This window comes from Siniperca chuatsi, linkage group LG10, assembly GCF_020085105.1.
Source record: "Siniperca chuatsi isolate FFG_IHB_CAS linkage group LG10, ASM2008510v1, whole genome shotgun sequence".
Classification (NCBI taxonomy): domain Eukaryota; kingdom Metazoa; phylum Chordata; class Actinopteri; order Centrarchiformes; family Sinipercidae; genus Siniperca; species Siniperca chuatsi.
In genome coordinates, this window is record NC_058051.1 from 2,304 (window position 1) to 10,027 (window position 7,724).

Sequence of the window (7,724 nt, forward strand, 5' to 3'; positions counted from 1 at the left end):
TTTGCCTCTGGTGGCTCTGCACCTTGTACAATAGCTGCTACAGAGTCAATGAATTGCTCACTCTCACATATTTGATACAGCGTTTCAATCTTCTTTTCAAACTGTGTTACCCTCTCATTCAGTTGCTCACACTCCAGTTTGCGGTGTCTGTGACTACAGCAGCAAAAGGCTTGTGCTGTTTGTAGATCGCAAGTGCACCATACTGAAGAAGTAATAAAAGTGTTAAAAAATAAAGAAAAAGAATGGCGGTATCCTTCTATGTCTCTTATAAATTTATGTCCCAGTGATTACCTAGTACCTAGGATCAACTTTCCTTAGCTTTTGGCAGATATCAGCAAAAGACTGTAAGCAAAGCAGAGAGCAAGCAGCAAAGCTGTCAGCTGGATGGGTCATGATTCCAAAATCCAAACCAGAGATCCTTGATCACAGGTCTAAATATAGGGCATCACAGCAATAAGCATTAGAAGTTAGGTATCTGTAAGTCAGAGATTATTTTGAGAAAGATAAAAACAGATTTCCGGTGTACTGATACATAATAATAATAAAACTTTATTTATAGAGCACTTATCAAAACAAAGTACAAATGGCTTCACAAAGAGAGAAATAAAATACCACAGTGAATGATAAAATGTAAAATAAAATACATAAAAACAATAAAATAAACAGACAGCTCAGGTAAAACATACAGGAACATTGCAGAGTGTTTTATCGAGGTTTGGTAATGAGCCGATAAATCTCTTCACTGTATATTAAGATTAAATCCAAAGAGGACTGGTTCAATATATGTAAGGTACAACATACAACCAGCAGCTCCAGGCTGAGGAAAGAGAATTGCTGGAAAGACAAAGTCAGATTCTTCATTACTCCTAAGAATAAAAGTTGATCTTCACTCCTGCTGGAGGCTGTGTGGAGAGAAGAATGTGGACCACACCTTTGCGTTGGGATGATGAGCAGAGCCGAAAGTGAGTTTAGGTTAAGACGTGTTGTATTTAGGTGAAGTGACGCAGGAAAATATACAACATGGGGACTGATGTCTTATTAAAGCTCTATTAGCAGCGACCAAAGTGGTAGTCATTAGGAAATTGTGCAAAGAGGACCCCCCTATTATGAGACGCAAGATATTCGATGCGGAAAGACACACACACGTTCTGAGAATCAGAGTTTAATGAAAAATGGATTGGATCACAAAGACACAACTAAAACCTTTTGTTTGCCTGTTGTATCTGACTGATTGGTGTGTGTGTGTAACAGATAAATGTAAAATCCTGCTAAATGGGACAACTATGCCATCTGGTGTCATAACATTGCACCTGCACTGAGTAGTAATACCAAGGCATTATGGGTAGCCCTCAAAGGTAGGACTTGTCAGTGTTGTACTGTGTCTAACTTGTAAAGCACATAAAAGTTGAGCTGGCTTTATTTGGTAAGATATTATTAGATTTAGATAAATTTCACCATGGTTTTAAGTTACCCATTCTTTTCTTGCATTTTACTGTTCCTTATCATAAATACTGGTTTGTTACAGTATGCCACTCTACATAGTGTGTTGATATTTTAAACATACAGCTGAGTGATCGCCTGTATCAAAAATGAGTGATCACAGATTAAATTATAGAGGAAAGTTGTCTTCATTTTACTGCCACACACCCTCTCTGTAATCACCTGTGTTGTGTTTTAAAGCAGCCAATTTCACAGCATAGTTTCTTTTCATTTACATATTTTTATGTTTATGTTTGCAGACAACAGAACGAGGAAGAAATATCCCAGTGAAATGTCATACCCAAGCTGTTGCACCACGGTGGTAATCAAATCATTATTTTATATACATGTCATCTGACCAAATTTGCATAAATACAGGTTCATGGCAATGACTGTGTAATCGGCTATATCTATATTTAAAATGGTGTGTGTGTGTGCAGGGGATGGTTCATTTTGTGAACAAATGGTTGTAAAATTACACATACAGCTATGACAGTAAAACATATGGTAACAGATTTAGCATCACTGACAAGTCAGCATTAATTTGGAATCATGAAATTACCACTTTGTACTAGCAAGAAATGATACAATGTGAACCAGAGGACATCAAACTATACAGTTGCCACTGCCAATTAAACTTTACAAAGACAAAGTTACAGTTTTACAAAAGTTTTATAACTCTGTTTATCTGTTTTCCAAGATCTTTCTGGAGCTGTCTTGCCACAACCAGTAATTTGTTACATTTTTTTGCAGCTGTGAGAAATGTCTATGTCCATCGTGCATTGTTTTGTGGGACAACAGTGTAGTCCCACGTACAAAACACCCTCAAAAGTGTGTGCTGTGTGGAGTCTTGAGATTCCTCTGCCCGCTCTCTGCTGCCCTCCAGTGTTAGTGAAGTGATAACACACGAGCCAGAGAGAGAGGTCCAGCAGTTCAGAGCAGAGCAGGTGGAGATGGTGTTGATGTTAACACTACACTGTAAATATATTATCAGAAGAAAAAAAAAAATGTAGTTGCAATCTGTAGTGATTTCACAGTTCATTGATGGTCAAGTTCAAATTCAAGTTTAATGAACACAAAGCATAGCTCCCTGCCTCCTGATTAATTGTAGTTACAGTAATCAGATATTGTGTTCATCAATATTTTTTTTTCTGTCTAAGAATCACAAACTGCATGACATTAGTAAATCTAGCAGAATATATAGCACCCTAGTCAACCTCTGTTAACACATCTCCAGCCGTTATTACCGCAACAGCAAACACTCAAACAAATGACAAACTGTAACTCCAGTCTGCTGCGTCTGTTGATAAATACGCCACGTGTTTGAGGCAAAATGTGTCACATCTGCACCTGAAAACAGGCACAAAAGTGTCCAGTGACTCCAAGATGAAACTGTCGTAAGGGGTGCTGTATAGTGGTATGTGGACCAAAAAGCAGATGACGAGGAAGCAGTCCCGGGGTGAAGCAACCGGATGACTACTGTGTTTATTGTGGGGTGGTATGCAGGCAAGTACGGGCAGAGGTGAAAACAGGGGAGTGAGTCCAAGGTGGAAAAACAGTACAGAAGGGAGCAGGCAAGATCCAAAAACCCAAACAAGGTCCACGGGAGAACAAAGAATCCAACACAACTTACAGCATATGCTCGGCAGGAACAACACCATGTGTACAACAATGATCCAACACTGAACAAAGAAAAGACCCAGACTAAATACCCCAGGGGAGGTGAGACAACGAGACACAGGTGCCAACAATCAAGGGAGGACCAACAATCAAAACTGGAGGGAAAACACAGACAGGAAGTAAAAACACAAGACACACAAGGGAAGAAGAATACTACCAAAATAAACCAGGAAGTGATCACACCTAAACTACCACAGAAACCAGTAACTACTGTAATTTGATCATTGCTACACTGAGATCTGTCCCCATAGTTAGAGGTAGTGCACCTTTAATAATTGATTTATTACACACATCGCTAAGAAGAGGTGAAAGCTCTCCACTGAATTCTTTATATACCTTCCAAACCAGCAGGCTGACAGGCAGCACTGTTTTAGCTGTCCTAATCTCATCTCCTGTCAAAAAACAACAACAGGTGGTGTCTGTGCTCGTGCACAGGACAAGGGGCAGTGGGAGTGAGAGGGACAGTAAATCTGGCAGAGCTGCAAAGAGCCGCGGTGAGGCTTTCCAATGGTGGGGAGACCTCTGAGAGTTGAAAGGCATGCAGACGAATGCAGAGGTTGCTCTGTTTCTGTCTGACAGGTGGGTAACTATGTTTCATAGAACCGATGAGTCAGTATTATTTTTTTCCATTTGCTAATGTTTGTAATTTGTGTGTCAGGTAACGTAAAATGACTTGCCCATGGAAATGCCCAATGCAAATACCACCTCTGCCTCCCGAACCCAAACTGGGACCTGATTCCACAGGAGAGGAGCTTGATACCTGAAGGCTCTGGCTCCCGGTCTACTTTTGGAAACTCTAGGATCCACAAGTAACCCTGCATCCTGGGAGCGCAGTGTTCTAGTCAGGTAATAAGGTATTATGAGATCTTTAAGATATGATGGTGCCTGACCATTAAGAGCTTTGTAGGTGAAGAGAAGGATTTTAAATTATTTTCTGGATTTTACAGGGAGCCAGTGCAGAGAAGCTAATATTGGAGAAATATGATCTCTTTTCCTAGTTCTTGTCAGTACACGTGCCGCAGCATTTTGGATCAACTGGAGAGTCTTAGGGACTTATTCGGGAAGCCTGATGATAAGGAATTGCAATAGTCCAACCTAGAAGTAACAAATGCATGGACTAATTTTTTGGCATCATTTTGAGACAGGATGGGCCTGATTTTTGCAATGTTGTGTTGGTGAAAGAAGGCAGTCCTTGAAGTTTGTTTCATGTGGGAGTTAAAGGATAAATTCTGATCAAATAAACTCCGAGGTTCCTAACGGTGCTGCTGGAGGCCAGGGCAATGCCATCTAGAGTAACTATAGCTTTAGATAATGTGTCTCGGAGGTGTTTGGGGCCAAGTAGAATAACTTCAGTCTTGTCAGAGTTTAACATCAGAAAGTTGCAGGTCATCCAGGTCTTTATGTCCTTAAGGCATGCTTGAAGTTTAGTTAACTGGTTAGTTTCATCTGGCTTGATCGATAGATACAATTGGGTATCATCTGCATAACAATGAAAGTTATGTGTTTCCTAATAATATTGCCTAGATGAAGCATATATAAGGTGAACAGAACCGGTCCAAGCACAGAACCTTGTGGAACTCCATGACTAACTTTGGCGTGCACGGAGGACTCACCGTTAACATGTACAAACTGAGATCGATCTGATAGATAGGATTTAAACCAGCTTAGTGCGGCTCCTTTAATGCCAATTACATGTTCCAGTCTCTGTAATAGGATGTGATGGTCAATGGTGTCGAACGCAGCACTAAGATCTAACAAGACAAGTACAGAGATAAGTCTGTTGTCTGATGCAATTAAAAGGGCATTTGTAATTTTCACCAGTGCTGTCTCTGTGCTATGATGCACTCTAAATCCTGACTGAAAATCCTCAATATAACTATTGTTATTTAAAAAGTCACACAACTGATTGGTGACTGCTTTCTCAAGGATCTTAGAGAGAAAGGGAAGGTTAGATATAGGTCTATAGTTGGCTGAAACCCCTGGATCAAGAGTGGGCTTTTTAAGAAGCGGTTTAATTACAGCTACTTTAAAGGACTGTGGGACATAGCCTGTTAATAAAGACAGATTGATCGGCATGCGGCAGATGGCCGCCCACCATTGAGTCTGGTTCTGTCCAAGGTTTCTGCCTCTTAAAGTTTTTTTCTTGCCACTGTCACCAAGTGCTTGCTCATGGTGGGATTTGTTGGGTCTCTGTAAATAATATTATAAAGAGTACGGTCTTGACCTGCTCTATAGGAAAAGTGCAATGAGATAACTTCTGTTATGAATTGGCACTATATAAATAGAATTGAATTGATCATATCCAGTAAAGAAGTGCTAACTAAGGGTAAAATGTCTATAAGCAGCCTAGTTGGAAGAGACAGTTTGATGGCTTAGATGAAGAGATCGTTGAAGAAGGTCAATAGGAGCAAAGCAGTCAAAATATATATCAGGTTTACAGTTGTTTCTAAGGTTCTTGTGTTTGAAGATAAATCGGTACCAGATGAATATCATGTTATACCATGGAGCTAACCTTCTTTGTTTTATTATCTTCTTTTTTAGAGGAGCGATAGAATCGAGTGTCGTTCGCAGTGAGCCTGCAGCGCTATCAACTAGATGGTCAATTTGGGAGGGATTGATTTGCATAGGAGTCCTCTGTTATATTGAGACATAACATTTAATTAAATGCAGATCGCTTCCTTGAATCTAGCCACAGGAATATCAGATAGACATCTAGAATAAGAGTTTTTCCCTAATGGCGTGTAGTCCAGTAATAGCAGTTCAAAATTTATTAAAAAATGGTCTGATGATGAAGGATTCTGTGGAAAGACTATTAAATGTTAAATTTCAATGCCATATACCAGAACAAGGTCGAGGATGTGGTTAAAACAGTGAGTTGCTTCATGTACACTCTGACAAAAGCCAATCGAATCTAATAATGAGATAAATGCAGTACTATGGCTATCATTTTCAATGTCCACATGAATATTGAAATCACCTACAATAATTACTTTATCTGTTTTAAAGACTAAACTTGATAAAAACTCTGAGAATTCAGATAAAAATTCAGAATAAGGACCAGGAGCGCGGTACACTATAACAAATATAATTGGCTGTCGTGTTTTCCAGGTTGGGTGTTAAAGACTAAGAACAAAGCTTTCGAATGAATTTAGTTTAGGTTTAGGGTTGATTAATATGCTCCTCGGCCGGTGCCTCAAGGAATGTGAGTATTAATTTGACTGGGTGGAGTGGATTCATTTAGGCATATTCTTCATGACACCAGGCTGGAGTCGCAGTCCATGTGTCATTTCAGCGAGTGTTTGCAAGGTGTGTCTTTCTCTCCTTATTGCATATGCAAGCGTAACAATAGCACAGATGGTATTTACACAAATCACAAGGAGGGTTGTAATGGGGAAAAGAAATGTGAATTTAATATGGCTTTATCTGGCTGACCCCTCCCAACCTAGACACAAATGTGAAACATTGTTTCAGAAACTCCCCAGGAGGCTGCGGTCCATCAAGACCAAAACCTCACGCCACAAAAACAGTTTCTTTACGTCTGCAGCCAGCCTCATCAACAAGGCCCGAGACCCCCACTGACAATGACTCTCATACCCCCTCCTCCATAGTACAGTATACTCCTACTGTAAACCTTTGCACATTACCATGTAAATATTTTTAGCACATTGCACAAACTGTCATTTAAATAAGTCATATTGTACATCTTCTTTATTTTCTTATAATATATTTAAGATTCTTTAATATCTTATTGTTAATTTTCTATTTTCTATTTATGATTCTTGACCTGCAGTACTTGCTTTATATTTCTACTATGTTTATTGTTTTGCATCAATGCAAATTCCTTGTATGTGTTAACCTACTTGGCAATAAAGCTGTTGAACTTGATGTTTAATGAACTGTGAAATCACTACAGGTTAGCAAATGCACTATATATATAATATATATAAATAATATGAAGTAGTGTTTTCCATTCAGTAATGCATTGCTGTTTTTGTGTCAACACTGACCACATTTGCACAGTCCACTGTGGTTATGAAAATTTAAACTTTTCTTTTTACATCACTGAAATCAATTGACACCTGGCATGGGATCATGATTCTTTCCATCCCCAGCAAAGTCTTTGGTAGATTATCCTGGACAGAATTAGAAGAGTCACTGGCAGCAAACTCTGTGAAGAACAGGATGAATTCCAGAAGGGCAAAGGTTCACGATCAAATATTTGCTCTTCAAAACATCATAGAGCAATACATTGAGTGGAATGTTCCCTTGTTTGTCCATTTCATCGAGTTCAGAGAGACATTTGACAGCATTCACAGCAAAACCCTGTAGGAGATCCTGCAGTATTGTGGAATCTCTCATAAGATCGTATCACTAATTGGGAAGTTTTATGACCACTTTGAATGCAGTGTCATATTCGGCAATACCATGTCCAAGTCGTTCCCTGTACAATCTGCAGTACACCAAGGCTGCATTCTCTCCCCCATTCTCTTCCTGTCATAGATTGGATTATGCAAAGAACAACTGTTGACAAATATCGAGGCATCCAGTGGACCCTCTCAGCTTGA